The following is a 26,459-nucleotide window of genomic DNA, read 5'->3' as shown; positions in this document are numbered from 1 at the left end:
GAGAGAGTGGTGCAGTGGGATTAATTTGGGATTGATACAGGACTATGGGGAGAGAGTGGGGCAGTGGGATTGGTTTGGGGATTGATACAGGGCTATGGGGAGAGAGTGGGGCAGTGGGATTAGTTTGGGGATTGATACAGGGCTATGGGGAGAGAGTGGGACGGTGGGATTAGTTTGGGGATTGATACAGGTCTATGTGGAGAGAGTGGGGCAGTGGGATTAGTTATGGATTGATACAGGGCTATGGGGAGAGAGTGGGCCAGTGGGATTAGTTTGGGATTGATACAGGGCTATGGGGAGAGAGTGGGCCAGTGAGATTAGTTTGGGATTGATTGCAAGGCTCGTGGGAGAGAGTGGGACAGTGGGATTGATACAGGACTATGGGGAGAGAGTGGGGCAGTGTGATTAGTTTGGGATTGATACAGGACTATGGGGAGAGAGTGGGGCAGTGGGATTAGTTTGGGATTGCTCCAGGGCTATGGGGAGAGAGTGGGATTAGTTTGGGATTGAAACAGGAATATGCGGAGAGGGTGGGACAGTGGGATTAGTTCGGGATTGATGCAGGCCTGGGGAGAGAGGGATTAGTTTGGGATTGGTCCAGGGCTGTGGGGAGAGGGGGGGCAGTGGGATTAGTTATGGATTGATACTGGACTTTGGGGAGAGAGTGGGCCAGTGGGATTGATACAGGACTATGGGACGAGAGTGGGACAGTGGGATTAGTTTGGGAATGGTACTGGACTATGGGGAGAGAGTGGGGCAGTGGGATTGATACAGGACGATGGGGAGAGAGTGGGGCAGAAGGATTAGTTTGGAATTGCTCCAGGGCTATGGGGAGAGAGTGGGATTAGTTTGGGATTGAAACAGGTCTCTGTGGAGAGACCAGGGCAGTGGGATTAGTTTGGGAATGATACAGTGCAATGGGGAGAGAGTGGTGCAGTGGGATTAGATTGGGATTGATACAGGACTATGGGGAGAGAGTGGGGCAGTGGGATTGATACAGGACTATGGGGAGAGAGTGGTGCAGTGGGATTAGTTTGGGAATGATACAGGACTATGGGGAGAGAGTGGGGCAGTGGGATTGATACAGGACTATGGGGAGAGAGTGGAACAGTGGGATTACTTTGGGATTGACACAGGACTATGGGGAGAGAGTGGGATAAGTTTGGGACTGATACAGGACTATGGGGAGAGGGTGGGGCAGTGGGATTAGTTTGGGATTGATACAGGACTATGGGGAGAGAGTGGGGCAGTGGGATTAGTTTGGAGATTGGTGCAGGACTATAGGGAGAGAGCAGGGCAGTGGGATTAGTTTGGGATTGATACAGGGCTATGGGGAGAGAGTGGGACGGTGGGATTAGTTTGGGGATTGATACAGGACTATGGGGAGAGAGTGGGGCAGTGGGATTAGTGTGGGATTGATACAGGGCTATGGGGAGAGAGTGGGGCAGTGGGATTAATTTGGGATTGATACAGGACTATGGGGAGAGAGTGGGGCAGTGGGATTGGTTTGGGGATTGATACAGGGCTATGGGGAGAGAGTGGGGCAGTGGGATTAGTTTGGGGATTGATACAGGGCTATGGGGAGAGAGTGGGACGGTGGGATTAGTTTGGGGATTGATACAGGTCTTTGTGGAGAGAGTGGGGCAGTGGGATTAGTTATGGATTGATACAGGGCTATGGGGAGAGAGTGGGCCAGTGGGATTAGTTTGGGATTGATACAGGGCTATGGGGAGATAGTGGGCCAGTGGGATTAGTTTGGGATTGATTGCAAGGCTCGTGGGAGAGAGTGGGACAGTGGGATTGATACAGGACTATGGGGAGAGAGTGGGGCAGTGTGATTAGTTTGGGATTGATACAGGACTATGGGGAGAGAGTGGGGCAGTGGGATTAGTTTGGGATTGCTCCAGGGCTATGGGGAGAGAGTGGGATTAGTTTGGGATTGAAACAGGAATATGCGGAGAGGGTGGGACAGTGGGATTAGTTCGGGATTGATGCAGGCCTGGGGAGAGAGGGATTAGTTTGGGATTGGTCCAGGGCTGTGGGGAGAGGGGGGGCAGTGGGATTAGTTATGGATTGATACTGGACTTTGGGGAGAGAGTGGGCCAGTGGGATTGATACAGGACTATGGGACGAGAGTGGGACAGTGGGATTAGTTTGGGAATGGTACTGGACTATGGGGAGAGAGTGGGCCAGTGGGATTGATACAGGACGATGGGGAGAGAGTGGGGCAGAAGGATTAGTTTGGAATTGCTCCAGGGCTATGGGGAGAGAGTGGGATTAGTTTGGGATTGAAACAGGTCTCTGTGGAGAGACCAGGGCAGTGGGATTAGTTTGGGAATGATACAGTGCAATGGGGAGAGAGTGGTGCAGTGGGATTAGATTGGGAATGATACAGGACTATGGGGAGAGAGTGGGGCAGTGGGATTGATACAGGACTATGGGGAGAAAGTGGAACAGTGGGATTACTTTGGGATTGACACAGGACTATGGGGAGAGAGTGGGGCAGTGGGATAAGTTTGGGACTGATACAGGACTATGGGGAGAGGGTGGGGCAGTGGGATTAGTTTGGGATTGATACAGGACTATGGGGAGAGAGTGGGACGGTGGGATTAGTTTGGGGATTGATACAGGACTATGGGGAGAGAGTGGGGCAGTGGGATTAGTGTGGGATTGATACAGGGCTATGGGGAGAGAGTGGGGCAGTGGGATTAGTTTGGGAATGATACAGTGCTATGGGGAGAGAGTGGGGCAGTGGGATTAATTTGGGATTGATACAGGACTATGGGGAGAGAGTGGCGCAGTGGGATTAGTTTGGATTGATACTGGACTATGGGGAAAGAGTGGGCCAGTGGGATTAGTTAGGGATTGATACAAGGCTAGTGGGAGAGAGTGGGACAGTGGGATTGATACAGGACTATGGGACGAGAGTGGGCCAGTGGGATTAGTTTGTGAATGGTACTGGACTATGGGGAGAGAGTGGGGCTGTGGGATTGATACTGGACTATGGGGAGAGAGTGGGGCAGAAGGATTCGTTTGGAATTGCTCCAGGGCTATGGGGAGAGAGTGGGATTAGTTTGGGATTGAAACAGGTCTCTGTGGAGAGACCAGGGCAGTGGGATTAGTTTGGGAATGATACAGTGCAATGGGGAGAGAGTGGTGCAGTGGGATTAGTTTGGGATTGATACAGGGCTATGGGGAGAGAGTTGGGCAGTGGGATTAGTTTGGGGATTGATACAGGGCTATGGGGAGAGAGTGGGACGGTGGGATTAGTTTGGGGATTGATACAGGACTATGGGGAGAGAGTGGGGCAGTGGGATTAGTGTGGGATTGATACAGGGCTATGGGGAGAGAGTGGGGCAGTGGGATTAGTTTGGGAATGATACAGTGCTATGGGGAGAGAGTGGGGCAGTGGGATTAATTTGGGATTGCTACAGGACTATGGGGAGAGAGTGGCTCAGTGGGATTAGTTTGGATTGATACAAGGCTAGTGGGAGAGAGTGGGACAGTGGGATTGATACAGGACTATGGGACGAGAGTGGGACAGTGGGATTAGTTTGGGAATGGTACTGGACTATGGGGAGAGAGTGGGGCAGTGGGATTGATACTGGACTATGGGGAGAGAGTGGGGCAGAAGGATTAGTTTGGAATTGCTCCAGGGCTATGGGGAGAGAGTGGGATTGGTTTGGGATTGAAACAGGTCTCTGTGGAGAGACCAGGGCAGTGGGATTAGTTTGGGAATGATACAGTGCAATGGGGAGAGAGTGGTGCAGTGGGATTAGTTTGGGATTGATACAGCGCTATGGGGAGAGAGTGGGGCAGTGGGATTAATTTGGGATTGATACAGGACTATGGGGAGAGAGTGGGGCAGTGGGATTGGTTTGGGGATTGATACAGGGCTATGGGGAGAGAGTGGGATTAGTTTGGGATTGAAACAGGAATATGCGGAGAGGGTGGGACAGTGGGATTAGTTCGGGATTGATGCAGGCCTGGGGAGAGAGGGATTAGTTTGGGATTGGTACAGGGCTGTGGGGAGAGGGGGGGCAGTGGGATTAGTTATGGATTGATACTGGACTTTGGGGAGAGAGTGGGCCAGTGGGATTGATACAGGACTATGGGACGAGAGTGGGACAGTGGGATTAGTTTGGGAATGGTACTGGACTATGGGGAGAGAGTGGGGCAGTGGGATTGATACAGGACTATGGGGATAGAGTGGGGCAGAAGGATTAGTTTGGAATTGCTCCAGGGCTATGGGGAGAGAGTGGGATTAGTTTGGGATTGAAACAGGTCTCTGTGGAGAGACCAGGGCAGTGGGATTAGTTTGGGAATGATACAGTGCAATGGGGAGAGAGTGGTGCAGTGGGATTAGATTGGGAATGATACAGGACTATGGGGAGAGAGTGGGGCAGTGGGATTGATACAGGACTATGGGGAGAGAGTGGAACAGTGGGATTACTTTGGGATTGACACAGGACTATGGGGAGAGAGTGGGGCAGTGGGATAAGTTTGGGACTGATACAGGACTATGGGGAGAGGGTGGGGCAGTGGGATTAGTTTGGGATTGATACAGGACTATGGGGAGAGAGTGGGGCAGTGGGATTAGTTTGGAGATTGGTGCAGGACTATAGGGAGAGAGCAGGGCAGTGGGATTAGTTTGGGATTGATGCAGGGCTTATGGGGAGAGAGTGGGGCAGTGGGATTTGTTTGGGATTGATACTGGACTATGGGGAGAGAGTGGGGCTGTGGGATTGATACTGGACTATGGGGAGAGAGTGGGGCAGAAGGATTAGTTTGGAATTGCTCCAGGGCTATGGGGAGAGAGTGGGATTAGTTTGGGATTGAAACAGGTCTCTGTGGAGAGACCAGGGCAGTGGGATTAGTTTGGGAATGATACAGTGCAATGGGGAGAGAGTGGTGCAGTGGGATTAGTTTGGGATTGATACAGGGCTATGGGGAGAGAGTGGGGCCGTGGGATTAGTTTGGGGATTGATGCAGGGCTATGGGGAGAGAGTGGGACGGTGGGATTAGTTTGGGGATTGATACAGGACTATGGGGAGAGAGTGGGGCAGTGGGATTAGTGTGGGATTGATACAGGGCTATGGGGAGAGAGTGGGGCAGTGGGATTAGTTTGGGAATGATACAGTGCTATGGGGAGAGAGTGGGGCAGTGGGATTAATTTGGGATTGATACAGGACTATGGGGAGAGAGTGGCGCAGTGGGATTAGTTTGGATTGATACTGGACTATGGGGAAAGAGTGGGCCAGTGGGATTAGTTAGGGATTGATACAAGGCTAGTGGGAGAGAGTGGGACAGTGGGATTGATACAGGACTATGGGACGAGAGTGGGCCAGTGGGATTAGTTTGGGAATGGTACTGGACTATGGGGAGAGAGTGGGGCTGTGGGATTGATACTGGACTATGGGGAGAGAGTGGGGCAGAAGGATTAGTTTGGAATTGCTCCAGGGCTATGGGGAGAGAGTGGGATTAGTTTGGGATTGAAACAGGTCTCTGTGGAGAGACCAGGGCAGTGGGATTAGTTTGGGAATGATACAGTGCAATGGGGAGAGAGTGGTGCAGTGGGATTAGTTTGGGATTGATACAGGGCTATGGGGAGAGAGTGGGGCAGTGGGATTAGTTTGGGGATTGATACAGGGCTATGGGGAGAGAGTGGGACGGTGGGATTAGTTTGGGGATTGATACAGGACTATGGGGAGAGAGTGGGGCAGTGGGATTAGTGTGGGATTGATACAGGGCTATGGGGAGAGAGTGGGGCAGTGGGATTAGTTTGGGAATGATACAGTGCTATGGGGAGAGAGTGGGGCAGTGGGATTAATTTGGGATTGATACAGGACTATGGGGAGAGAGTGGCGCAGTGGGATTAGTTTGGATTGATACTGGACTATGGGGAAAGAGTGGGCCAGTGGGATTAGTTAGGGATTGATACAAGGCTAGTGGGAGAGAGTGGGACAGTGGGATTGATACAGGACTATGGGACGAGAGTGGGACAGTGGGATTAGTTTGGGAATGGTACTGGACTATGGGGAGAGAGTGGGGCAGTGGGATTGATACTGGACTATGGGGAGAGAGTGGGGCAGAAGGATTAGTTTGGAATTGCTCCAGGGCTATGGGGAGAGAGTGGGATTGGTTTGGGATTGAAACAGGTCTCTGTGGAGAGACCAGGGCAGTGGGATTAGTTTGGGAATGATACAGTGCAATGGGGAGAGAGTGGTGCAGTGGGATTAGTTTGGGATTGATACAGCGCTATGGGGAGAGAGTGGGGCAGTGGGATTAATTTGGGATTGATACAGGACTATGGGGAGAGAGTGGGGCAGTGGGATTGGTTTGGGGATTGATACAGGGCTATGGGGAGAGAGCGGGGCAGTGGGATTAGTTTGGGGATTGATACAGGGCTATGGGGAGAGAGTGGGACGGTGGGATTAGTTTGGGGATTGATACAGGTCTATGGGGAGAGAGTGGGGCAGTGGGATTAGTTATGGATTGATACAGGGCTATGGGGAGAGAGTGGGCCAGTGGGATTAGTTTGGGATTGATACAGGGCTATGGGGAGAGAGTGGGCCAGTGGGATTAGTTTGGGATTGATTGCAAGGCTCGTGGGAGAGAGTGGGACAGTGGGATTGATACAGGACTATGGGGAGAGAGTGGGGCAGTGTGATTAGTTTGGGATTGATGCTAGACTATGGGGAGAGAGTGGGGCAGTGGGATTAGTTTGGGATTGCTCCAGGGCTATGGGGAGAGAGTGGGATTAGTTTGGGATTGAAACAGGAATATGCGGAGAGGGTGGGACAGTGGGATTAGTTCGGGATTGATGCAGGCCTGGGGAGAGAGGGATTAGTTTGGGATTGGTACAGGGCTGTGGGGAGAGGGGGGGCAGTGGGATTAGTTATGGATTGATACTGGACTTTGGGGAGAGAGTGGGCCAGTGGGATTGATACAGGACTATGGGGAGAGAGTGGGGCAGAAGGATTAGTTTGGAATTGCTCCAGGGCTATGGGGAGAGAGTGGGATTAGTTTGGGATTGAAACAGGTCTCTGTGGAGAGACCAGGGCAGTGGGATTAGTTTGGGAATGATACAGTGCAATGGGGAGAGAGTGGTGCAGTGGGATTAGATTGGGAATGATACAGGACTATGGGGAGAGAGTGGGGCAGTGGGATTGATACAGGACTATTGGGAGAGAGTGGGGCAGTGGGATAAGTTTGGGACTGATACAGGACTATGGGGAGAGGGTGGGGCAGTGGGATTAGTTTGGGATTGATACAGGACTATGGGGAGAGAGTGGGGCAGTGGGATTAGTTTGGAGATTGGTGCAGGACTATAGGGAGAGAGCAGGGCAGTGGGATTAGTTTGGGATTGATGCAGGGCTATGGGGAGAGAGTGGGGCAGTGGGATTTGTTTGGGATTGATACTGGACTTTGGGGAGAGAGTGGGCCAGTGGGATTAGTTATGGATTGATACAAGGCTAGTGGGAGAGAGTGGGACAGTGGGATTGATACAGGACTATGGGACGAGAGTGGGACAGTGGGATTAGTTTGGGAATGGTACTGGACTATGGGGAGAGAGTGGGGCAGTGGGATTGATACTGGACTATGGGGAGAGAGTGGGGCAGAAGGATCAGTTTGGAATTGCTCCAGGGCTATGGGGAGAGAGTGGGATTAGTTTGGGATTGAAACAGGTCTCTGTGGAGAGACCAGGGCAGTGGGATTAGTTTGGGAATGATACAGTGCAATGGGGAGAGAGTGGTGCAGTGGGATTAGTTTGGGATTGATGCAGGGCTATGGGGAGAGAGTGGGGCAGTGGGATTAGTTTGGGGATTGATACAGGGCTGTGGGGAGAGAGTGGGACGGTGGGATTAGTTTGGGGATTGATACAGGACTATGGGGAGAGAGTGGGGCAGTGGGATTAGTGTGGGATTGATACAGGGCTATGGGGAGAGAGTGGGGCAGTGGGATTAGTTTGGGAATGATACAGTGCTATGGGGAGAGAGTGGGGCAGTGGGATTAATTTGGGATTGATACAGGACTATGGGGAGAGAGTGGCGCAGTGGGATTAGTTTGGATTGATACTGGACTATGGGGAAAGAGTGGGCCAGTGGGATTAGTTAGGGATTGATACAAGGCTAGTGGGAGAGAGTGGGACAGTGGGATTGATACAGGACTATGGGACGAGAGTGGGACAGTGGGATTAGTTTGGGAATGGTACTGGACTATGGGGAGAGAGTGGGGCAGTGGGATTGATACTGGACTATGGGGAGAGAGTGGGGCAGAAGGATTAGTTTGGAATTGCTCCAGGGCTATGGGGAGAGAGTGGGATTAGTTTGGGATTGAAACAGGTCTCTGTGGAGAGACCAGGGCAGTGGGATTAGTTTGGGAATGATACAGTGCAATGGGGAGAGAGTGGTGCAGTGGGATTAGTTTGGGATTGATACAGCGCTATGGGGAGAGAGTGGGGCAGTGGGATTAATTTGGGATTGATACAGGACTATGGGGAGAGAGTGGGGCAGTGGGATTGGTTTGGGGATTGATACAGGGCTATGGGGAGAGAGCGGGGCAGTGGGATTAGTTTGGGGATTGATACAGGGCTATGGGGAGAGAGTGGGACGGTGGGATTAGTTTGGGGATTGATACAGGTCTATGGGGAGAGAGTGGGGCAGTGGGATTAGTTATGGATTGATACAGGGCTATGGGGAGAGAGTGGGCCAGTGGGATTAGTTTGGGATTGATACAGGGCTATGGGGAGAGAGTGGGCCAGTGGGATTAGTTTGGGATTGATTGCAAGGCTCGTGGGAGAGAGTGGGACAGTGGGATTGATACAGGACTATGGGGAGAGAGTGGGGCAGTGTGATTAGTTTGGGATTGATACAGGACTATGGGGAGAGAGTGGGGCAGTGGGATTAGTTTGGGATTGCTCCAGGGCTATGGGGAGAGAGTGGGATTAGTTTGGGATTGAAACAGGAATATGCGGAGAGGGTGGGACAGTGGGATTAGTTCGGGATTGATGCAGGCCTGGGGAGAGAGGGATTAGTTTGGGATTGGTACAGGGCTGTGGGGAGAGGGGGGGCAGTGGGATTATTTTGGGATCGATACAGGGCTACGGCTCGAGAATGGGGCAGTGGGATTAATTTAGGAATTGATACAGGGCTATGGGGAGAGCGGGGCAGTGGGATTAGTTTGGGATTGATACAGGACTATGGGGAGAGAGTGGGGCAGTGGGATTAGTTTGGGGATTGATACAGGACTATGGGGAGAGTGCGGAGCAGTGGGATTATTTTGGGGATTGATACAGGACTATGGGGAGAGAGTGAGGCAGTGGGATTAGTTTGGGGATTGATACAGGGCTATGGGGAGAGTGCGGAGCAGTGGGGTTATTTTGGGGATTGATACGGGGCTCTGGGGAGAGAGTGGGATCGTGGGATTAGTTTGGGAATGACACTGGACTATGGGGAGAGTGTGGGATCAGTTTGGGAATTGATACAGGACTATGGGGAGAGAGTGGGGCAGTGGGATTAGTTTTGGATTGAAACAGGACTACGGAGAGAGAGTGGGGCAGTGGGATTAGTTTGGGATTGATACAGGGCTATGGTGAGAGAATGGAATTAGTTTGGGATTGATACAGGGCTATGGGGAGAGAGCAGGACAGTGGGATTAGTTTGGGATTGATACAGGGCTATGGGGAGAGAGTGGGGCAGTGGGATTAGTTTGGGATTGCTCCAGGGCTATGGGGAGAGAGTGGAATTCGTTTGGGATTGATACAGGGCTATGGGGAGAGAGCAGGACAGTGGGATTAGTTTGGGATTGATACAGGGCTATGGGGAGAGAGTGGGACAGTGGGATTAGTTTGGGATTGCTCCAGGGCTATGGGGAGAGAGTGGAATTAGTTTGGGATTGATACAGGGCTATGGGGAGAGAGCAGGACAGTGGGATCAGTTTGGGATTGATACAGGGCTATGGGGAGAGAGCAGGACAGTGGGATTAGTTTGGGGATTGATACAGGGCTATGGGGAGAGAGTGGGACAGTGAGATTAGTTTGGGATTGATACAGGGCTATGGGGAGAGAGCGGGGCAGTGGGATTAGTTTGGGATTGATACAGGACTATGGGGAGAGTGTGGGACAGTGGGATTAGTTTGGGATTGATACAGGGCTATGGGGAGAGAGTGGGATTAGTTTTGGATTGATACAGGACTATGGGGAGAGTGTGGGACAGTGGGATTAGTTTGGGATTGATACAGGGCTATGGGGAGAGAGTGGGATTAGTTTTGGATTGATACAGGACTATGGGGAGAGTGTGGGGCAGTGGGATTAGTTTTGGACTGATACAGGACTATGGGGAGAGTGTGGGGCAGTGGGATTAGTTTGGGATTGATACAGGACTATGGGGAGAGAGTGGGGCAGTGGGATTAGTTTGGGGATTGCTACAGGACTATGGGGAGAGAGTGGGGCAGTGGGATTAGTTTGGGGATTCATACAGGGCTATGAGGGGAGAGTGGGATTAGTTTGGGATTGATCCAGGGCTATGGAGAGAGAGTGGGGTTTGTGTGGGATTGGTACAGGACTATGGGGAGAGAGTGGGGCAGTGGGATTAGTTTGGGAATGATACTGGACTATGGGGAGAGAGGGATTAGTTTGGGATTGCTCCAGGGCTATGGGGAGAGAGTGGTCTTAGCTTGGGATTGAAACACGTCTATGGGGAGAAACCAGGGCAGTGGGATTAGTTTGGGGATTGATACAGGGCTATGGGGAGAGTGTGGGGCAGTGGGATTAGTTTGGGATTGATACAGTGCTATGGGGAGAGTGTGGGGCAGCGGGATTAGTTTTGGATTGATACAGGGCTATGGGGAGAGTGTGGGTCAGTGGCATTAGTGTGGGATAGATGCAGGACTATGCGGAGAGGGTGGTACAGTGGGATTGGTTCGGGATTGATGCAGGACTGGGGAGAAAGGGATTAGTTTGTGATTGGTACAGGGCTGTGGGGAGAGGGGGGGCAGTTGGATTCTTTTGGGATCGATACAGGGCTAAGGCAAGATAATGGAGCAGTGGGATTAATTTGGGATTGGTGCAGGGCAATGGGAAGAGAGTGGGGCAGTGGGATCAGTTTTGGATTGATACAGGGCTATGGGGAGAGAGTGGGGCAGTGGGATTAGTTTGGGGATTGATACAGGGCTATGGGAATAGAGCGGGGCAGTGGGATCAGTTTTGGATTGATACAGGGCTATGGGGAGAGAGTGGGGCAGTGGGATTAGTTTGGGGATTGATACAGGGCTATGGGAAGAGAGCGGGGCAGTGGGATCAGTTTTGGATTGATACAGGGCTATGGGGAGAGAGTGGGGCAGTGGGATTAGTGTGGGATTGATACAGGCTGTGGGGAGAGAGTGGGTCAGTGGGATTAGTTTGGGATTGATACAGGGCTATGGGAAGAGAGTGGGACAGTGGGATTAGTTTGGGATTGATGTCAGGTTATGGAGAGAGAGCAGAGCAGTGGGATTAGTTTGGGATTGCTCCAGGGCTGTGGGGAGAGGGTGGGATTAGTTTGGGATGGAAACAGGTCTTTGGGGAGAGTCCAGGGCAGTGTGATTAGTTTGGGATTGATGCAGTGCTATGGGGAGACAGTGGGGCAGTGGGATTAGTTTGGGATTGATACAGGACTATGGGGAGAGAGTGGGACAGTGGTATTAGTTTGGGATTAATACAGGTTCTATGGGGAGAGAGCGGGGCAGTGGGATTAGTTTGGGATTGATGCAGGGCTATGGGGAGAGAGTGGGGCAGTGGGATTAGTTTGGGAATGATACTGGACTATGGGGAGAGAGCGGGGCAGTGGGACTAGTTTGGGATTGATACAGGGCTACGGGGAGAGAGTGGGATTAGTTTGGGATTGGTACAGGGCTTGGGGGAGAGATTGGGACAGTGGGATTGATACAGGACTATGGGGAGAGAGTGGGGCAGTGGGATTAGTTTGGAAATGATACTGGACTATGGGGAGAGAGTGGGATTAGTTTGGGATTGAAACAGGTCTATGGGGAGAGTCCAGGGCAGTGGGATTAGTTTGGGATTGATACAGGGCTATGGGGAGAGAGTGGGATTATTTTGGGATTGATACAGGGCTATGGGGAGAGAGCGGGGCAGTGGGATTAGTTTTGGATTGATACTGGACTATGGGGAGAGAGTGGGATTAGTTTGGGATTGAAACAGGTCTATGGGGAGAGTCCAGGGCACTGGGATTAGTTTTGGATTGATACAGGACTATGGTGAGAGAGTGGGGCAGTGGGTTTAGTTTGGAATTGCTCCAGGGCTATGGGGAGAGAGTGGAATTAGTTTGGGATTGATACAGGGCTATGGGGAGAGAGCAGGACAGTGGGATTAGTTTGGGATTGATACAGGGCTATGGGGAGAGAGTGGGACAGTGGGATTAGTTTGGGATTGAGACAGGGCTATGGGGAGAGAGTGGAATTAGTTTGGGATTGATACAGGGCTATGGGGAGAGAGCAGGACAGTGGGATTAGTTTGGGATTGATACAGGGCTATGGGGAGAGAGCAGGACAGTGGGATTAGTTTGGGATTGATACAGGGCTCTGGGGAGAGAGCGGGGCAGTGGGATTAGTTTGGGATTGATACAGGGCTATGGGGAGAGAGTGGGGCAGTGGGATTAGTTTGGGATTGATACAGGGCTATGGGGAGAGAGTGGGGCAGTGGGATTAGTTTGGGATTGATACAGGATGATGGGGGGAGGGAGGTATTTGTTTTGGATCGATATCGGACTGGGAAGGGAGTGGGGCAGTGGGATTAGTTTGGGATTGATACAGGACTATGCGGAGAGCGTGGTACAGTGGGATTAGTTCGGGATTGATGCAGGACTGTGGGGAGAGGGTGGAGCAGTGGGATTATTTTGGATCGATACAGGGCTGTGGGGAGAGCGGGGCAGTGGGATTAGTTTTGGGGATTGATACAGGGCTATGGGCTGAGAGTGGGGCAGTGGGATTAGTTTTGGATTGATACAGGGCTATGTGGAGAGAGCGGGGCAGTGGGATGAGTGTGGGAATTGATACAGGACTATGGGGAGAGAGTGGGATAGTGGGATTAGTTTGGGATTGCTCCAGGGCTATGGGGAAAGAGTGAGGCAGTGGGATTAGTTTGGGATGAAAACATGCTCTGGCGAGATTCCATGGCAGTGGGATTAGTTTGGGATTGATACCGGACGATGGAGAGAGAGGGGGACAGTGGGATTAGTTTGGGATTAATGCAGGGCTATGGGGAGAGAGTGGGACAGTGGGATTAGTTTGGGATTAATACAGGGCTATGGGGAGAGTGGGGCAGTGGGATTAGTTTGGGATTGATACAGGCAATGGGGAGAGAGGGGCAGTGGGATTCGTTTGGGATTGATACAGGGCTATGGGGAGAGTGTGGGGCAGTGGGATTATTTTGGGGATTGATACAGGGCTCTGAGGAGAGAGTGGGGCAGTGTGATTAGTTTTTGAATGGCACTGGACTATGGGGAGAGGGTGGGATCAGTTTGGGAATTGATCGAGGACTATGGGGTGAGAGAGTGGGGCAGTGGGATTCATTTGGGATTGCTCCAGGGCTATGGGGAGAGAGTGGAATTAGTTTGGGATTGATACAGGGCTGTGGGGACAGAGCAGGACAGTGGGATTAGTTTGGGATTGATACAGGACTATGGGGAGAGAGTGGGACAGTGGGATTAGTTTGGGATTGATACAGAACTGTGGTGAGAGAGTGGGGCAGTGGGATTAGTTTGGGGATTGATACAGGGCTATGGTGAGAGTGGGACAGTGGGATTAGTTTGGGATTGATACAGGACTATGGGGAGAGAGTGGGACAGTGGGATTAGTTTGGGATTGATACAGAACTGTGGTGAGAGAGTGGGGCAGTAGGATTAGTTTGGGATTGATACAGGGCTGTGGCGAGTGAATGGGGAATTGGGATTAGTTTGGGATTGATACAGGGCTATGGGGAGAGAGTGGGGCCAGTTTGGGATTGATACAGGGCTGTGGGGAGTGAGTGGGGAAATGGGATTAGTTTGGGATTGATACAGGATGATGGGGGGAGGGAGGTATTTGTTTTGGATCGATATCGGACTGGGAAGGGAGTGGGGCAATGGGATTAATGTGGATTCGTTTGGGATTGATACAGGGATATGGGGAGAGAGCGGGGCAGTGGGATTAGTTTGGGATTGATACGGGACTACGGGGAGAGGGTGGTACAGTGAGATTAGTTCGGGATTGATGCAGGACTGGGCAGAGAGGGATTAGTTTGGGATTGGTACAGGGCTGTGGGGAGAGGGGGGGCAGTGGGATTATTTTGGATCAATATAGGGCTGTAGGGAGAGCAGGGCAGTGGGATTAGTTTGGGATTGATACAGGACGATGGGGAGAGTGTGGGGCAGTGGGATTAGTTTGTGATTGATACAGGGCTATGGGGAGAGAGTGGGGCAGTGGGATTAGTTTGGGATTGATGCAGGGCTATGGGGAGAGAGTGGGGCAGTGGGATTAGTTTGGGATTGATACAGGACTATGGGGAGAGAGTGGGGCAGTGGGATTAGTTTGGGAATGATACTGGACTATGGGGAGAGAGGGATTGGTTTGGGGATTGATGCAGGACCATGGGGAGAGAGTGGGGCAGTGGGATTAGTTTGGGATTGCTCCAGGGCTATGGGGAGAGAGTGGAATTAGTTTGGGATTGAATAAGGTCTATGGGGAGAGACCAGTGCAGTGGGATTAGTTTGGGATTGATACAGTGCTATGGGGAGAGACCAGTGCAGTGGGATTCGTTTGGGATTGAAACAGGTCTATGGGGAGAGAGCGGGGCAGTGGGATTAGTGTGGGATTGATACAGGACTATGCGGAGAGGGGGGGCAGTTGGATTATTTTGGGATCGATACAGGGCTAAGGCGAGTTAATGGGGCAGTGGGATTAATTTGGGATTGGTGAAGGGCTGTGGGGACAGAGCAGGACAGTGGGATTAGTTTGGGATTGATACAGGACTATGGGGAGAGTGGGGCAGTGGGATTAGTTTTGGATTGATTCAGGACTATGGGGAGAGTGTGGGGCAGTGGGATTAGTTTGGGGATTGATACAGGGCTATGGGAAGAGAGTGGGGCAGTGGGATTAGTTTGGGGATTGATGCAGGACTGTGGGGAGAGAGCGGGGCAGTGGGATCAGTTTGGGATTGATGCAGGGCAGTGGGGAGTGAGTGGGGCAGTGGGATTAGATTTGGATTGATACAGGACTATGGGAAGAGAGTGGGGCAGTGGGATTAGTTTGGGATTGATACAGGGCTATGGGGAGAGAGAGGGGCAGTGGGTTTAGTTTGGGATTGATACAGGACTATGGGGAGAGAGTGGGGCAGTGGGATTCGTTTGGGATTGATACAGGACTATGGGGAGAGAGTGGGGCAGTGCAATTAGTTTTGGATTGATACAGGACTATGGGAAGAGAGTGCGGCAGTGGGATTAGTTTGGGATTGATACAAGGCTATGGGGAGAGAGTGGGGCAGTGGGATTAGTTTGGGATTGATACAGGGCTGTGGGGAGAGAGTGGGGCAGTGGGATTAGTTTGGGATTGATACAGGGCTATGGGGAGAGAGTGGGGCAGTGGGATTAGTTTGGGATTGATGTAAGGTTCTGGAGAGAGAGCAGAGCAGTGGGATTAGTTTTGGATCGATACAGGACTATGGGGAGAGAGTGGGGCATTGGGATTAGTTTGGGGATTCATACAGGGCTATGAGGGGGTAGTGGGATTAGTTTGGGATTGATACAGGGCTATGGGGAGAGAGTGGGACAGTGGGATTAGTTTTGGATCGATACAGGACTATGGGGAGAGAGTGGGGCATTGGGATTAGTTTGGGATTGATACAAGACCACGGGGAGAGAGCAGGGGTGTGGGATTCGTTCAGCAATGATACAGGACTATGGGGAGAGTGTGGGATTAGTTTGGGGATTGATACAGGACTATGGGGAGAGAGTGGGGCAGTGGGAATAGTTTGAGATTGGTTCAGGGCTGTGGGGAGAGGGGGGGCGGTGGGATTAGTTTGGGGATTGATGCAGGGCTGTGGGGAGAGTGTGGGTCAGTGGGATTCGTTTGGGATTGATACAGGACTATGGGGAGAGAGTGGGGCAGTGCAATTAGTTTTGGATTGATACAGGGTTGTGGGGAGAGAGTGGGGCAGTGGGATTCGTTTGGGATTGATACAGGACTATGGGGAGAGAGTGGGGCAGTGGGATTAGTTTGGGGATTGATACAGGTCTATGGGGAGAGAGCGGGGCAGTGGGATTATTTTGGGATTGGTTCAGGGCTGTGGGGAGAGGGGGGACAGTGGGATTAGTTTGGGATTGATACAGGGCTATGGGGAGAGAGTGGGGCAGTGGGATTAGTTTGGGATTGATACAGGATGATGGGGGGAGGGAGGTATTTGTTTTGGATCGATATCGGACTGGGAAGGGAGTGGGGCAGTGGGATTAGTTTGGGATTGATACAGGGCTATGGGGAGAGAGCAGGACAGTGGGATTAGTTTGGGATTGATACAGGGCTATGGGGAGAGAGCAGGACAGTGGGATTAGTTTGGGATTGATACAGGGCTCTGGGGAGAGAGCGGGGCAGTGGGATTAGTTTGGGATTGATACAGGGCTATGGGGAGAGAGTGGGGCAGTGGGATTAGTTTGGGATTGATACAGGGCTATGGGGAGAGAGTGGGGCAGTGGGATTAGTTTGGGATTGATACAGGATGATGGGGGGAGGGAGGTATTTGTTTTGGATCGATATCGGACTGGGAAGGGAGTGGGGCAGTGGGATTAGTTTGGGATTGATACAGGACTATGCGGAGAGCGTGGTACAGTGGGATTAGTTCGGGATTGATGCAGGACTGTGGGGAGAGGGTGGAGCAGTGGGATTATTTTGGATCGATACAGGGCTGTGGGGAGAGCGGGGCAGTGGGATTAGTTTTGGGGATTGATACAGGGCTATGGGCTGAGAGTGGGGCAGTGGGATTAGTTTTGGATTGATACAGGGCTATGTGGAGAGAGCGGGGCAGTGGGATGAGTGTGGGAATTGATACAGGACTATGGGGAGAGAGTGGGATAGTGGGATTAGTTTGGGATTGCTCCAGGGCTATGGGGAAAGAGTGAGGCAGTGGGATTAGTTTGGGATGAAAACATGCTCTGGCGAGATTCCATGGCAGTGGGATTAGTTTGGGATTGATACCGGACGATGGAGAGAGAGGGGGACAGTGGGATTAGTTTGGGATTAATGCAGGGCTATGGGGAGAGAGTGGGACAGTGGGATTAGTTTGGGATTAATACAGGGCTATGGGGAGAGTGGGGCAGTGGGATTAGTTTGGGATTGATACAGGCAATGGGGAGAGAGGGGCAGTGGGATTCGTTTGGGATTGATACAGGGCTATGGGGAGAGTGTGGGGCAGTGGGATTATTTTGGGGATTGATACAGGGCTCTGAGGAGAGAGTGGGGCAGTGTGATTAGTTTTTGAATGGCACTGGACTATGGGGAGAGGGTGGGATCAGTTTGGGAATTGATCGAGGACTATGGGGTGAGAGAGTGGGGCAGTGGGATTCATTTGGGATTGCTCCAGGGCTATGGGGAGAGAGTGGAATTAGTTTGGGATTGATACAGGGCTGTGGGGACAGAGCAGGACAGTGGGATTAGTTTGGGATTGATACAGGACTATGGGGAGAGAGTGGGACAGTGGGATTAGTTTGGGATTGATACAGAACTGTGGTGAGAGAGTGGGGCAGTGGGATTAGTTTGGGGATTGATACAGGGCTATGGTGAGAGTGGGACAGTGGGATTAGTTTGGGATTGATACAGGACTATGGGGAGAGAGTGGGACAGTGGGATTAGTTTGGGATTGATACAGAACTGTGGTGAGAGAGTGGGGCAGTAGGATTAGTTTGGGATTGATACAGGGCTGTGGCGAGTGAATGGGGAATTGGGATTAGTTTGGGATTGATACAGGGCTATGGGGAGAGAGTGGGGCCAGTTTGGGATTGATACAGGGCTGTGGGGAGTGAGTGGGGAAATGGGATTAGTTTGGGATTGATACAGGATGATGGGGGGAGGGAGGTATTTGTTTTGGATCGATATCGGACTGGGAAGGGAGTGGGGCAATGGGATTAATGTGGATTCGTTTGGGATTGATACAGGGATATGGGGAGAGAGCGGGGCAGTGGGATTAGTTTGGGATTGATACGGGACTACGGGGAGAGGGTGGTACAGTGAGATTAGTTCGGGATTGATGCAGGACTGGGCAGAGAGGGATTAGTTTGGGATTGGTACAGGGCTGTGGGGAGAGGGGGGGCAGTGGGATTATTTTGGATCAATATAGGGCTGTAGGGAGAGCAGGGCAGTGGGATTAGTTTGGGATTGATACAGGACGATGGGGAGAGTGTGGGGCAGTGGGATTAGTTTGTGATTGATACAGGGCTATGGGGAGAGAGTGGGGCAGTGGGATTAGTTTGGGATTGATGCAGGGCTATGGGGAGAGAGTGGGGCAGTGGGATTAGTTTGGGATTGATACAGGACTATGGGGAGAGAGTGGGGCAGTGGGATTAGTTTGGGAATGATACTGGACTATGGGGAGAGAGGGATTGGTTTGGGGATTGATGCAGGACCATGGGGAGAGAGTGGGGCAGTGGGATTAGTTTGGGATTGCTCCAGGGCTATGGGGAGAGAGTGGAATTAGTTTGGGATTGAATAAGGTCTATGGGGAGAGACCAGTGCAGTGGGATTAGTTTGGGATTGATACAGTGCTATGGGGAGAGACCAGTGCAGTGGGATTCGTTTGGGATTGAAACAGGTCTATGGGGAGAGAGCGGGGCAGTGGGATTAGTGTGGGATTGATACAGGACTATGCGGAGAGGGGGGGCAGTTGGATTATTTTGGGATCGATACAGGGCTAAGGCGAGTTAATGGGGCAGTGGGATTAATTTGGGATTGGTGAAGGGCTGTGGGGACAGAGCAGGACAGTGGGATTAGTTTGGGATTGATACAGGACTATGGGGAGAGTGGGGCAGTGGGATTAGTTTTGGATTGATTCAGGACTATGGGGAGAGTGTGGGGCAGTGGGATTAGTTTGGGGATTGATACAGGGCTATGAGGGGAGAGTGGGATTAGTTTGGGATTGGTACAGGGCTATGGGAAGAGAGTGGGGCAGTGGGATTAGTTTGGGGATTGATGCAGGACTGTGGGGAGAGAGCGGGGCAGTGGGATCAGTTTGGGATTGATGCAGGGCAGTGGGGAGTGAGTGGGGCAGTGGGATTAGATTTGGATTGATACAGGACTATGGGAAGAGAGTGGGGCAGTGGGATTAGTTTGGGATTGATACAGGGCTATGGGGAGAGAGAGGGGCAGTGGGTTTAGTTTGGGATTGATACAGGACTATGGGGAGAGAGTGGGGCAGTGGGATTCGTTTGGGATTGATACAGGACTATGGGGAGAGAGTGGGGCAGTGCAATTAGTTTTGGATTGATACAGGACTATGGGAAGAGAGTGCGGCAGTGGGATTAGTTTGGGATTGATACAAGGCTATGGGGAGAGAGTGGGGCAGTGGGATTAGTTTGGGATTGATACAGGGCTGTGGGGAGAGAGTGGGGCAGTGGGATTAGTTTGGGATTGATACAGGGCTATGGGGAGAGAGTGGGGCAGTGGGATTAGTTTGGGATTGATGTAAGGTTCTGGAGAGAGAGCAGAGCAGTGGGATTAGTTTTGGATCGATACAGGACTATGGGGAGAGAGTGGGGCATTGGGATTAGTTTGGGGATTCATACAGGGCTATGAGGGGGTAGTGGGATTAGTTTGGGATTGATACAGGGCTATGGGGAGAGAGTGGGACAGTGGGATTAGTTTTGGATCGATACAGGACTATGGGGAGAGAGTGGGGCATTGGGATTAGTTTGGGATTGATACAAGACCACGGGGAGAGAGCAGGGGTGTGGGATTCGTTCAGCAATGATACAGGACTATGGGGAGAGTGTGGGATTAGTTTGGGGATTGATACAGGACTATGGGGAGAGAGTGGGGCAGTGGGAATAGTTTGAGATTGGTTCAGGGCTGTGGGGAGAGGGGGGGCGGTGGGATTAGTTTGGGGATTGATGCAGGGCTGTGGGGAGAGTGTGGGTCAGTGGGATTCGTTTGGGATTGATACAGGACTATGGGGAGAGAGTGGGGCAGTGCAATTAGTTTTGGATTGATACAGGGTTGTGGGGAGAGAGTGGGGCAGTGGGATTCGTTTGGGATTGATACAGGACTATGGGGAGAGAGTGGGGCAGTGGGATTAGTTTGGGGATTGATACAGGTCTATGGGGAGAGAGCGGGGCAGTGGGATTATTTTGGGATTGGTTCAGGGCTGTGGGGAGAGGGGGGACAGTGGGATTAGTTTGAGATTGATACAGGGCTATGGAGAGAGAGTGGGGCAGTGGGATTAGTTTGGGGATTGATGCAGGGCTGTGGGGAGAGAGTGGGGCAGTGGGATTAGTTTGGGGATTGATACAGGGCTATGGGGAGAGACTGGGGCAGCGGGATTAGTTTGGGGATTGATGCAGGGCTATGGGAGTCTTGTATTGCTCCGGCAAGGAAGAGGCACAGACACGATGGGCCGAATGTCGTCCTTGCACGCTGGAATCTTTTCCGGTTCCCCAGTCTGTCGGTTCCTCGTCATGCATGCTTTGCCCATGTTACTCAAACCTGGACTCCCTCCCTCTCTGCCTGGGACCCGGGAACAAAGCCTTAACCCCACCCGACACAAACACTTGCTTCATCCCCTTCCCCCATTATAAACGCCCATGCCCCCAGTGATAATGGCAACGCCCTATGTAAACACGTCACGGTGTAACTGCAGCCCTCCCACCACCGGTGGCGCTGCAGCATCTCGGCCCGTGTGCGCCCCGCCAGTCTCGCTTCTGCCCACCAAACGGCACAAAATCTAACGGTCAATCATGGCATAAAATCAAAGGGATAAATTTATACAGGAGTACGGCCAGAATGTATTAAAATGGGGAGTGCTCCATTCTCGAAGATTACACGTGGGTCTCCTTGTGTGAAGCATCACGGGAGAGCGACGAATTAAAACAAAGTTAAATCACACAGCACAGAAGGAGGCCATTCGACCCATCGTGCCTGTGCCGGCTCTTTGGAAGAGTCCCACTCCCCCTGCTCTTTCTCCCGTAACCCTGTGAATTTTTCCCCTTCGAATATTTATCCGATTCCCCTTTTGAAAGTTATTATTGAATCTGCTCCCACCGCCCTTTCAGGCAGTGAGTTCCAGATCATCACAACTCGCTGTGTAAAATAATGTCTCCTCATCTCCCCCTCTGGCTCTTTTCCCGATCACCTTAAATCTGTGTCCTCTGGTTACCGACCCTCCTGACACTGGAATCAGTTTCTCCTTATTTACTCCATCAAAAATCTCCCCTTCATGATTTTGAACCCCTCGATCAAATCTCCCCTTAACCTTCTCTGGTCTAAAGGAGAACAATCCCAGCTCCTCCAGTCTCTCCACATAACTGAAGTCCCTCATCCCTGGTCCCACACTGGTCAATCTCCCCTTAACCTTCTCTGGTCTAAAGGGAACAATCCCAGCTCCTCCAGTCTCTCCACATAACTGAAGTCCCCCATCCCTGGTCCCACACTGGTCAATCTCCCCTTAACCTTCTCTGGTCTAAAGGAGAACAAACCCAGCTCCTCCAGTCTCTCCACATAACTGAAGTCCCCCATCCCTGGTCCCACACTGGTCAATCTCCCCTTAACCTTCTCTGGTCTAAAGGGAACAATCCCAGCTCCTCCAGTCTCTCCACATAACTGAAGTCCCCCATCCCTGGTCCCACACTGGTCAATCTCCCCTTAACCTTCTCTGGTCTAAAGGGAACAATCCCAGCTCCTCCAGTCTCTCCACATAACTGAAGTCCCCCATCCCTGGTCCCACACTGGTCAATCTCCCCTTAACCTTCTCTGGTCTAAAGGAGAACAATCCCAGCTCCTCCAGTCTCTCCACATAACTGAAGTCCCCCATCCCTGGTCCCACACTGGTCAATCTCCCCTTAACCTTCTCTGGTCTAAAGGAGAACAATCCCAGCTCCTCCAGTCTCTCCACATAACTGAAGTCCCCCATCCCTGGTCCCACACTGGTCAATCTCCCCTTCACCTTCTCTGCTCTAAAGGAGAACAATCCCAGATTCTCCAGTCTCTCCACATAACTGAAGTCCCCCATCCCTGGTCCCCTGCTGCCCGTCCCACCCTTTAAGATTTTGCTTCGAGCTCCGGTTGGTGTTTGGGGGAGGGAGTGACGAAGGGAGAGGAAACTGAAACATCGGCTACTCGAAGGCGTGGCAGAACGAACTGGAACGTTCCATGGGACCCGAGAAGCTGACCGGTTCCTCAGGCAAGAGTTGGATATCAAGAGACTCCCCCCCCCATCCCCACACAAACAGGAGGGACGCGATCGACTGTCGCCGGAATCAACTGAAGATACAATCGTGCAAGAAAAAAATAAGAAAAGGAAAAGAGCCTCTGGTCTCGTTTCCTTCGGGCAACAGCAACCCCCATCCATGCAGCCCCTTTAACGTAGTAAAACGTCCCAGGGTGCTTCAAAGGAGCGATTATCAAACAGAATTTAACACCGAGCCCCACGTGAGGAGATATTGGGACAGGTGACCAAAAGCTCGGTCAAAGAGGGAGGTTTTAAGGAGCGTCTTAAAGGAGGAGAGAGAGGGAGAGATGTTCAGGGAGGGAATTCCAGAGCTTAGGGCCCCAGGCAGCTGAAGGCACGGCCGCCAATGGTGGAGCGATTAAAATCGAGGGATGCTCAAGAGGCAAGAATTGGAGGAGAGCAGAGATCTCGGAGGGTTGTAGGGGCTGGAGGAGATTACAGAGATAGGGAGGGGGGGGCGAGGGCCATGGAGAGATTTGAACAGGAGGATGAGGATTGTAGGGGCTGGAGGAGATTACAGAGATAGGGAGGGGGGCGAGGGCCATGGAGGGATTTGAACAGGAGGATGAGAATTGTAGGGGCTGGAGGAGGTTACAGAGATAGGGAGGGGGGGGCGAGGGCCATGGAGGGATTTGAACAGGAGGATGAGAATTGTAGGGGCTGGAGGAGGTTACAGAGATAGGGAGGGGGGGGGCGAGGGCCATGGAGGGATTTGAACAGGAGGATGAGAATTGTAGGGGCTGGAGGAGGTTACAGAGATAGGGAGGGGGGGCGAGGGCCATGGAGGGATTTGAACAGGAGGATGAGAATTGTAGGGGCTGGAGGAGGTTACAGAGATAGGGAGGGGGACGAGGGTCATGGAGGGATTTGAACAGGAGGATGAGGATTGTAGGGGCTGGAGGAGGTTACAGAGATAGGGAGGGGGGCGAGGGCCATGGAGGGATTTGAACAGGAGGATGAGAATTGAAGGGGCTGGAGGAGGTTACAGAGATAGGGAGGGGGGCGAGGGCCATGGAGGGATTTGAACAGGAGGATGAGAATTGTAGGGGCTGGAGGAGGTTACAGAGATAGGGAGGGGGGCGAGGGCCATGGAGGGATTTGAACAGGAGGATGAGAATTGTAGGGGCTGGAGGAGGTTACAGAGATAGGGAGGGGGGCGAGGGCCATGGAGGGATTTGAACAGGAGGATGAGAATTGTAGGGGCTGGAGGAGGTTACAGAGATAGGGAGGGGGGGGCGAGGGCCATGGAGGGATTTGAACAGGAGGATGAGAATTGAAGGGGCTGGAGGAGGTTACAGAGATAGGGAGGGGGGGGCGAGGGCCATGGAGGGATTTGAACAGGAGGATGAGAATTGTTGGGGCTGGAGGAGGTTACAGAGATAGGGAGGGGGGCGAGGGCCATGGAGGGATTTGAACAGGAGGATGAGAATTGTAGGGCTGGAGGAGGACCAAGGAACCAACCCATTCCCCTTCTGCATGGTGTTCTCTCTCACCCCTTGCCCTCTCTCTCTCTCCCCATGACCTTTCTCGCTCCCTCCGTGACCCCCTCTGTCTCTCCCCCTCCCCACTGTGCCTTCCCTTTCTCCCCCGTGCCCTCTCTCTCCCCCGTGCCATCTCTCTCTCACTCCGTGCCCTCTGTCTCCTCCTGTATCCCACTCTTTCTCCCTTCATGCCCTCTTTCTCCCCGTGCCCTCTCTCTCTCTCTCTCTCTCTCTCCCCTCCCTGCCCTCTCTCTCTCTCTCCTCCTCCCTGCCCTCTCTCTCTCTCTTCTCCTCCCTGCCCTCTCTCTCTCTCTCTCCCTCCCTGCCCTCTCTCTCTCTCTCTCCCCCTCCCTCCCCTATCCCCCTCTCTCTCTCCCCCTCCCTGCCCTCTCTCTCTCTCCTCCTCCCTGCCCTCTCTCTCTCTCTTCCCCTCCCTGCCCTCTCTCTCTCTCTGCCCTCCTCCCTGCCCTCTCTCTCTCTCTCCCCCTCCCTGCCCTCTCTCTCTCTCTCCCCCTCCCTGCCCTCTCTCTCTCTCTCTCTCCACCTCCCTGCCCTCTCTCTCTCTCTCCTCCCTCCCTGCCCTCTCTCTCTCTCCCCCTCCCTGCCCTCTCTCTCTGTCTCTCTCTCCCCCTCCCTCCCCTCTCCCCCTCTCTCTCTCCCCTCCCTGCCCTCTCTCTCTCCCCCTCCCTGCCCTCTCTCTCTCTCTCTCCCCCTCCCTCCCCTATACCCCTCTCTCTCTCCCCCTCCCTGCCCTCTCTCTCTCCCCCTCCCTGCCCTCTCTCTCTCTCTCTCTCTCTCCCCCTCCCTGCCCTCTCTCTCTCTCTCTCTCTCTCTCTCCCCCTCCCTCCCCTATCCCCCTCTCTCTCTCCCCCCTCCCTGCCCTCTCTCTCTCTCTCCCCCTCCCTGCCCTCTCACTCTGTCTCTCTCTCCCCCTCCCTCCCCTCTCCCCCTCTCTCTCTCCCCTCCCTGCCCTCTCTCTCTCCCCTCCCTGCCCTCTCTCTCTCTCTCCCCCTCCCTGCCCTCTCTCTCTCTCTCTCTCTCCCCCTCCCTGCCCTCTCTCCCCCCTCCCTGCCCTCTCTCTCTCTCTCCCCCCCTCCCTGCCCTCTCTCTCCCCCCTCCCTCTCCCCCCTCCCTGCTTTCTCTCTCTCCCCCCTCCCTGCCCTCTCTCTCTCTCTCCCCCTCCCAGCCCTCTCTCTCTCTCCACCTCCCTGCCCTCTCCCTCTCTCTCTCCCCCTCCCTGCCCTCTCTCTCTCTCTCCCCCTCCCTGCCCTCTCTCTCTCTCTCCCCCTCCCTGCCCTCTCTCTCTCCCCCTCCCTGCCCTCTCTCTCTCTCTCTCCCTCTCCCTGCCCCCTCTCTCTCTCTCTCTCTCCCCTCCCTGCCCTCTCTCTCTCTCTCTCTCTCCCCCTCCCTGCCCTCTCTCTCTCTCTCCCCCTCCCCCTCCCTGCCCTCTCTCTCTCTCTCCCCCTCCCTGCCCTCTCTCTCTCTCCCCCTCCCTGCCCTCTCTCTCTCCCCCTCCCTGCCCTCTATCTCCCCCTCCCTGCCCTCTATCTCCCCCTCCTCCCTGCCCTCTATCTCCCCCTCCTCCCTGCCCTCTCTCTCCCCACTCGTCCCTGCCCTCTCTCTCTCTCTCCCCCTCCCTGCCCTCTCTCTCTCTCTCCCCCTCCCTGCCCTCTCTCTCTCCCCCTCCCTGCCCTCTCTCTCTCTCTCTCTCCCTCTCCCTGCCCCCTCTCTCTCTCTCTCTCTCCCCTCCCTGCCCTCTCTCTCTCTCTCTCTCCCCCTCCCTGCCCTCTCTCTCTCTCTCTCCCCCTCCCCCTCCCTGCCCTCTCTCTCTCTCTCCCCCTCCCTGCCCTCTCTCTCTCTCCCCCTCCCTGCCCTCTCTCTCTCCCCCTCCCTGCCCTCTATCTCCCCCTCCCTGCCCTCTATCTCCCCCTCCTCCCTGCCCTCTATCTCCCCCTCCTCCCTGCCCTCTATCTCCCCCTCCTCCCTGCCCTCTATCTCCCCCTCCCTGCCCTCTCTCTCCCCCTCCCTGCCCGCATTCCCTCCACCTCTTCCCTGCCCTCTCTCCCCACTCGTCCCTGCCCTCTCTCCCCACTCGTCCCTGCCCTCTCTCCCCACTCCTCCCTGCCCTCTCTCCCCACTCGTCCCTGCCCTCTCTCTCCCCCTCCCTGCCCTCTCTCCTCCTCCCTGCCCTCTCTCTCCCCCTCCCTGCCCTCTCTCTCCCCACTCGTCCCTGCCCTCTCTCCCCACTCGTCCCTGCCCTCTCTCCCCACTCGTCCCTGCCCTCTCTCTCCCCCCCCTGCCGTCTATCTCCCCCTCCCTGCCCTCTCTCCCCACTCGTCCCTGCCCTCTCTCTCTATCTCTACCCCTCCCTGCCCTCTCTCTCTCTCCCCCCTCCCTGCCCTCTCTCTCTCTCTCCCCCCTCCCTGCCCTCTCTCTCTATCTCTACCCCTCCCTGCCCTCTCTCTCTCTCCCCCCTCCCTGCCCTCTCTCTCTCTCCCCCCTCCCTGCCCTCTCTCTCTCTA

This window comes from Heptranchias perlo, unplaced genomic scaffold (genome assembly GCF_035084215.1).
Source record: "Heptranchias perlo isolate sHepPer1 unplaced genomic scaffold, sHepPer1.hap1 HAP1_SCAFFOLD_385, whole genome shotgun sequence".
In the NCBI taxonomy this organism is placed as follows: domain Eukaryota; kingdom Metazoa; phylum Chordata; class Chondrichthyes; order Hexanchiformes; family Hexanchidae; genus Heptranchias; species Heptranchias perlo.
This window is presented reverse-complemented; position numbering follows the sequence as displayed.